This window comes from Felis catus, chromosome A2, assembly GCF_018350175.1.
Source record: "Felis catus isolate Fca126 chromosome A2, F.catus_Fca126_mat1.0, whole genome shotgun sequence".
NCBI lineage: Eukaryota > Metazoa > Chordata > Mammalia > Carnivora > Felidae > Felis > Felis catus.
Genome location: NC_058369.1, coordinates 26,587,785 through 26,595,110, shown reverse-complemented (window position 1 = coordinate 26,595,110; position 7,326 = coordinate 26,587,785). Strand labels below are relative to the sequence as shown.

Genomic DNA, 7,326 nt, shown 5'->3' with positions numbered 1-7,326 from the left:
GCCCTGTCTCTCTCTGTCTCAAAAATAAGTAAACATTAAAAAAAATTTTTTTTTTAAAAAGAGAGAGAGAGACAGAAATGATAAAACAGCAGGTTTTATCAGCCCCCTTTTCAGGGCTTTGCACATCTTTAACACAGAAGAAGAAAACACTGAACATGTGGCAAAGAGAGAGAGACTCAGAAAAAAGTGAAATTTAACATTTATTGGAAAATAATTTCCCACAGCATTATAGTAATCCATTAACCCCAGAACAAACCCAAACTTAATGGCTGTTACCATTATGCAGTGACGTCTCACATTTTCCAAGACAAACAAAACCATCTAAAAACAATGGTGTCTCCTTCGAAGCTCTTTAATGCTCATTTTTGGCAAAATAAAATCCATTACCCAAAGAAGGAAATGCTCAGTGCCAACTATAAGATTGTGCTTTGGTCCAGGGCTTGGGTGACGTCACACACCTATTTTAATAGGAGAAAGGCCCTGAAATTGAATTACTGCCCGGAGATTTTGTGCAGAAGAGGGCATTGGGAAAGGACCTTGTCAGATCATATTTTGTATGTTTTATAAGGCATCTCATAGTATACGTTTAAATCTCACAGATTTTATGCTGGGGCACCAGAGGCCCCGAGCTGTGAGCACTGAGGTGTTAGAGGACAGAGATACAGTGAAATAAAATGCCGTCTCTTCAGTCTCTGCCATAATTCTCTCCACTTATAAAGTGACACTATAAAAAAAAAAAGACTGTGTAAAAGAGACAGAGACAGAGAGGCAGAGACAGAGACAGAGAGGCAGAGACAGAGACAGAAACAGGGAGAGTAAACATCCCCTGTGAGATAGGGTTCAAAGGCATGCCTGTTTTATTTGTTCAGTTAATTATCTAGATCAGAATTTCTCAATTTTGACATTACTAACATTTGTTGGAGGTGGTGGTGGGCTGGCTGCCCTACCATTGGACAATATTTAGCTGCATGTTTGACCTCTACCCACTAGATATCAGTAAAGGAGCAAAAGATTTTACTTGCTGATAAAAATAAATAAAAAACAAACAAACAAAACAACTAATGAAAGAAACAGTCCCCTTTTCTACCAAACGCACATTTCTGTGTGTGAATGTTGATCTGCTGTCCTTCATCTTATGAACCAGCCAAGGACCAAGTAAACGCAATGAGGATGACAGAGCAGAAAGAAGAAAAGAACTAGGGTCTTTAAAGATATCATTGAGCCCCTGGGAACCACCCTTCTTAGACTTATAGCTCCTTGAGAGACGAAAGTCCTTATTTTTAAGCTGGGTGACCCTATGGCTTTTGTTACTCTTAACTAATGTCACTTGGTCCACAACAAGGCAGAAAATAGAGGTCTCCAACCTAAGAAAGTGGATAGTCTAAGAGAAATCTTGTGATGATAGTGATGACAATGCCGGTGGAGACTGTGATAATGGCAATGATGCTGTTGATGATTGTGGCAGAGGCATTGGTAATGATGGTGATGGCAATGGTAATGATGGCCATGGTGATGACGACATTGATGGTAAGGATGGAGATGGCAATAGTACTTACTGCCTGGAGATTTGGTGGAGTAATGGTGCAGATGGCAATAGTAATGGCGATGGTGATAGTGATGGTAATAATGGCCATGGTGATGGTGATAGTGATAGTAATGATGGTGATGGTGATGGTGATGGTGGCAAGGCAGGTGAAGATTATGGGAATAGCAATAGTGAGGTCAGCAGCTACCATTTGTTGGCCTTTGTACAAGTTCTACTTTGGACCCAGTCTCTCAATTTCTTGGGTTGTTATAAAGAGGAAAATACATAGTAGATGCAAAAGTTTCTAAAAGGATTAAATCAACCATTGCATTAATAATCCGTTTATTAAATACTGAGCCCTACACTGTAGGGCTCAGACACTCCATCCCTTGTCCAGAAGGGAAATTTAAACCATGAGAACTCCTGCCCATGTATGGAAACTCACTCTAGTCCCATCCCCTGACCACAGGAAAAGCAAGAGGCACTGGCCCTTCAAGCCACTTTCAGACCAATTTAGGAGCTGCCCAGTCCTCCCCTAGACCATTTCATGATGCAATAAATATTTTCATACCATTTTGGTACATCTGTGACATCATTAATCTCAACATCTCAACCAATTTTGGGTTGTGGGAGGTTGGTCCTGCCCTCTGCACAAGACCTCCACAAGGTAAACCCAGTGATATAGAGAATCTAATTATGCCCATTTTATTGATGAAGAAACAGGATCAGAGAGGTAAGTTTATTTGCCTTGCGTCACATAGCTTGTATATAGCAAAGAAAGGATTCTGTCTGACTCTGGAACCTGAAATTCTAATCACAAAGGCTGCATTTTCTCCATATCTGGGGTTTGTTTTAAAACATGTAACAGGAGAGTCACTGTGGAAGATACTTGAAAAAACAACAAGCATTTGTTCACTTGCTCATTCTTTCAGTCATTCCACAAGTAATTAATGGTGCCCCTGCTACATGCCTGATGTGGCTAGGTTTTGGGGAAAGACATTTGGACACTCAGAGGCCCTTTTAGCCAACTAGAGCCAAATGCTTTTCTAAATGAGGTTATAGGATCCTGGGGCATGGTAGAGGTCAACCAGGCCAACCCCCTGAGGAAGACACTCAGAAAAAAATTGGCCAGAATGGGCAAATAGATTGAGAAAAAATGGCTAGGGAAGGACCATAAAAAGGTAACCACAAACCCAAGCAAGTGTGAGGCACCTTGCAAGAACAGGACACAAAACCTGGAAAGAAATTCATTTTAATGAATCATTACCTAAAATTGCTGATGAGAAAGTCACAATAATCCTCAGCATCATAGCTTGGGTTGGGAAACTGCCTCACTCTCGTAATTAATAAAATGAAGAATTAATTTATAAATCAAATATTCATATTAAAAATTCAGAGAGCAGCAATCAATATTTTTCTGCTCGTGCTACATTCATCTAATTTTCTGTAATAAATGACATTAGGAGATGATTATTGGTAAATTAACAGAATATCCAATTGAAACACTTCCCAAGAGTGTTTGCCAATTTGGAGGGCTCATTTATGGAAAATACAAGGCTTGGGTGGATCCTAAGGACTGTGAAGTAATTGACTCCTTATTGAGCACTGGAGAGCTTCAGTTTGAATGGCATGGTGACAAATCAGCCAGAGCCTTTCAGAGAATTAGTGAATTCAATTAGTGAATTGTAGAAACCTATGCTTTTTTTTTTTTTTAATGTGGATCAAGTCTTGCTTGTTCCCGTTCTTAGAGCCTGGGACCAGCACTGACATTTGCCAAGCCAAATTGATATTATTTCCCAGAATTTTGAACCTTAAAGCTATGAAGCAAGGAAAGGAAAAGCAAATGAAGGGGCCTTATCACAGTGGCCACAACAGCACACTGACCATGTTGCCCCTGCTGCCTGGCCCTACAGAAAGCCCTTGGTTCTCATTTCCCAGGTTGGTTTTCAAGCCACCTATCAATTCTGAGAACTCCAATGTCCTTCTAATAAATTCCTTTATGCTGGAGATGACCAGAGTCTGCTTCTTGCTGGCAACGAAGAATTTTGAGTGAGGCATAAATAACCTGAGGGAAGAGATAAATTGTGCGTTAATCAAGTTTCCTCCTCAGGTTAGGCTCTCTGAGTAAGTAAGGTAAGAGGAGCTTGCTTTTAAAAAGATGGGAGAAGGCAGCGGGAAGCCATTTAGCTTTGATAAATGTGAGGAGTGTAGTTTGGAGGGCACCTGTCTCCACCTGAAATGGGAACAGAAAGAATTATGACCAGAGAGAGAGGAGGGAGAAGAGAGCGATCCGTTTAAGCAAAGCACGTGAAATGAAGTCATTATCCAAAAAACAAACAAAGGGTAGATATGCTATTCATGCTGGTGCGATTTTTTGAGGCCCCTACTTAAAAGAATGATTAGGATGAATGGCAAATATGCTGATCTGGTCATGAATCAACACAGTACTTCTGCCTGAGCTTATCTATCTGACAATGTGCTTGCTGACTGTGCTTCCAGGACATGCTTCTCTAGCAAGGCTCCCCCTGCAAAGGCCCTAAGGAAACTGATGGCACATAGTAGGTGTTCAATAAATATCTGTTGAAAGAATGGGGAAGTTGTGACCCCAGAATTATGCCTCTTCTTTGGAAGAGAGGTACAACCTCTAAAAATGGTCACGCACTTAGCCATTCAAGAACACTTATCATCCATTTAAAGATGTTCATTCAATAATTTCTTTCTTTTATAGGTTTTTGTAACCAGCCTTCAAGATGGTCCCCAGTGATTCTTTCATGCTGGAATTCATGCCATGTGTAATCCCTCTCACACTGAATAGAGCTAAATAGAGCTCATATGTATAAATAATTGGGTATTGCAGAAATGATGGCATGTGACATCCAAGACTACATCATAAGATATTGCAGCTTCCACCTTGGATCACTTGTTCTGGAAGATGTAAGCCATGATGTAAGAACACTCAAGCAGCCTTATGAGAGGTGAGATTTCTTGCCAACATCTAGCATGAACAGGTCAGCTATGCTAGTAAGCCATCTTTAAATTTTTTTTTTTTTTTTTTTTTTTAGTAAGCCATCTTGGAATCAGATTCTCCAGTCCCCCAAAAAACTTTAGAAGACTATAGCATCATGAGGGACCATGACCCAGAACCATTTAGGTCACTTCTAAATTTTTTATCAACAAACACTACATGAGGTAATAAATTTTATTACTGTTTTTTTAACCAATTTTAAAAAACTTACTGAAATATAGTTGACATACAATGTTATATTAATTTCAGATATACAACATAGTGATTCAACAATTCTATACATTATTCAATTTTCACAATGATAAGTATAGTCATTTTATTGTTTTAAACTACTAAGTTTGAGGGTGATATGTTATGCAGTAAGAGGTAACTAATATACTAGATATGTTACAATCCATATGAAAGAGTGCACAAATATGTAGAGATATGGAGTGACTTCTTCAGTCTACTCAAAGTGTCTTCTCCATCTCCAAGTTTCATTCCTAATGAGTAGGCCTCTTTAGAAACTTAGGGTTTCACCACATGGCCAGCCCTGTAATCATCAGAAAATTCTCCTCCTAGATCTGTTTCCTCCCCTCCATCCCACTTGCCCAAAGACCCATCTCCTCACATTTGGCTTCCAGAATGGATTGTTAGGCATTCTCTATCCATCCAGTTCCAATGTCAGATGGGGAATAGGACCTCCAACCCTAAGAGTGGAGAAACGAGAGGAAGAATTTTCTCCAAAGTCTCTACTCAAAGTGGAAAATCAAAAAATAAAACTCAGACCCTTCACACAATGAGGATTGACCCTCTTTCTTTCCAACACATCTCCTATAAGTTATGATACTCACCACATGGCAAAAGGCTTGAGAGAATCCAGTGCCTGAAGCCAAACGCCTGGCTCCATGGTGAAAATGATGCCATGCTCCTTGCTTTTCTTTTCTCTGACAAATGCTTTAGCTCACTATTTCTCAAGTACATGGATCCCTAGGCTCTTGGGATTCCCAGAGGAGAAAAAAACATATATGTCCTATGGACAAAAAGTTAAAGAATCACTGTGTTCTGTAGCCCCCTCATGGAGATCCATAACATATGCTCATGTCCTACAAAGCAGCCTTTCATTAAGGAAACCTAGTTAGCCCAGGAATTCCCAAATGTGCCTGGACACAGAATGTTTATTCTTGCCTAACGTGAAATGCTGCTGAATTAGTGTTCAACAGAACCTTCTGGGAAAAATACTGTTTCAGCCAAAATATTGATTTATTCTCTTTTTCTGTTCAGATTTTATGGTAAAGGCAAGTAATGAAGCATTGGATGCGATCATCACTGCCAGGTAGTGACCTGCCAGGTAGGGACCTCAGGCATGAAGTGAGAAGACTCAAGGTGTTCTGTTTAGTTTTATTTATTTGCTTACTTTAAAAAAAAAAAAACAACCTTTAATATCCACAAGAAATTGTAAAAACAGTACAGAGTTCCCATGTATACTTAACATAATTTGATGATAACATCTAACATAGCCACATCATCAAAAAAAACTGACATTGGTGCACTATTAATTAAACCATTACTTGGATTCCATCTGTTTTTACATACACTTTTTTTTGGTATATAGACTTTAGACATTTTATCACATGGACAGTTTTGCACAACCACCACCACAATCAGGCTTCAGAACTGTTTTGTCACCATCAAGAAACCCTTTCAGGCTCTCCTTTTATAATCACACCCTCTACCACTCCCAGCCCATTGGCAACCCTCACTAAAATTTTGTCATATAAATTATGGCAGAAGTGTGACAAAAGAGTTTATGGCAAAACTATGACAAAAGAGTGTTATATAAATGTAAACATACATAACTCCTGTGGTTGGTTTTTTTTCACTCAGCATAATATCCTTGAGATCCATCCAACTTGTTGCCTGTATCAACATTTCATTTCTTTTTATTGCTAAATACATTCTGTTGTACAGATTTAACACCATTTTGTAACCATTCACCTGCTAAAGGATATTTGGGTGACTTCCAGTTATCAGATATTACAAGTACATTGCTATGAACGTTTGTGTATAGGCTTTTGTGTAAATATATGTTTTCATTTTCCTGGGATAAATACACAGCAAGGCAATTGCTGGGTTGCATGGTGAATATATACTTACTTTTATAAGAAACAGCCAAATTGTTTTCCAGCATGACTATACCATTTTTCATTCCCACAAGGAATGTGTTAGTGATCCACTTTCTCTGCATCCTTGTCAGCACTTAGTATTGTCAGTATTGTTTTATTTTAGCCATTCTAACAGGTGTGTTGTAATATCTTGTTATAGTTTTAATTTGCATTTGACTAATGGCAAGAGATGCTGAACATATATTCATGTGCCTATTTGACATTTGTACCCCCATTTGGTGAGATGTTTGTTCAAGTCTTTTGTAGATATATAATGGGATTATTTGTTTCCTTACTTTTGAGTTTAGAGATTTCTCTATACATCTAAGATATAAGTCTTTTGTCAGATATGTGACTTGCAAATATTTCTTCCTATTCCTTGTCTTTACATCTCTTTACCAGGGACTTTCACGAAGCAAAGCTTTTAGTTTTGATGAAGTCCAATTTTTCAAATTCTTTTTTTTTATGGATTTTGCTTTTGGTGTCATGTCTGAGATCTTTTTGCCTTAGCCTAGGTCACAAAGATGTTCTTCTAAAAGTTTTATAGTTTTACACTTTACATTTAGATCCAGGATCCATTTTGAATTAATTTTTGTATAAGGCATGAGATTTAGGTCAAGATTTATTTATTT

General features: G+C 38.4%; 1 long non-coding RNA gene across 1 annotated transcript; it reads left to right on the top strand.

The window, feature by feature from the left end:
- The first annotated feature begins 4,507 nt into the window (after window positions 1–4,507).
- On the top strand, window positions 4,508–6,110 carry LOC123383729. Its single transcript, XR_006593797.1, has 2 exons — window positions 4,508–4,714; window positions 5,814–6,110. It is a non-coding gene; the product is annotated as an uncharacterized LOC123383729 (long non-coding RNA).
- The last annotated feature ends 1,216 nt before the right edge of the window (window positions 6,111–7,326 follow it).